This window comes from Rhagoletis pomonella, unplaced genomic scaffold, assembly GCF_013731165.1.
Source record: "Rhagoletis pomonella isolate Grant_MI unplaced genomic scaffold, Rhpom_1.0 Rhpom_scaffold_00009, whole genome shotgun sequence".
NCBI classification, from domain to species: domain Eukaryota; kingdom Metazoa; phylum Arthropoda; class Insecta; order Diptera; family Tephritidae; genus Rhagoletis; species Rhagoletis pomonella.
In genome coordinates this window covers 11,368,156-11,368,741 of record NW_023458563.1, presented here as the reverse complement: position 1 = coordinate 11,368,741, position 586 = coordinate 11,368,156, and positions in this window count along the sequence as shown.

The following is a 586-nucleotide window of genomic DNA, read 5'->3' as shown; positions in this document are numbered from 1 at the left end:
ATCTTTCAAGATGTTATTTCCTATAAGTCCATCAAAATTTTCGTTGAATGCGTATTCTAAAAATTCACAATGGTAATCATATAAATTGAATTCTCTAAATATTGGAAATTTGCAAAGTTTTGTTATTGATATTATTGTATTTAATGCCTTTGCTATTACATTTACATTTTGCTTCCATTTGGGGTGACAAATATTAGGGTTAATATACTAAATTCAGCCCCGGTATCAATTATAAATTTTAGCTTTTTAATAGGAGTATTGATAATTATGTAAGGAAGTCCTGCTCGTGTCCCACAGGAAAATTTACATTAGAATTTCCTATTTCCATTGGTTCATCTCGTTGTTGGGTACTATCGAAATTTTGTGGATTCGTTTGTCTAGGTTGACTAGAATTGGTACCAAGATTAAATTGAGGAGTACTTCTATTTGTATTTTGTGAGTAAGTCGATCGCCTTGTCTGATTTGAAAAACTTGAATTTCTTAGGTTACTATTGGCTCTATTAGAATTTGTATTCGAAACATGTTGGTTTTGATAGGACCACAGTATACAGTAAACCAGCCATTGACAATATGCTTATTTGAAAAT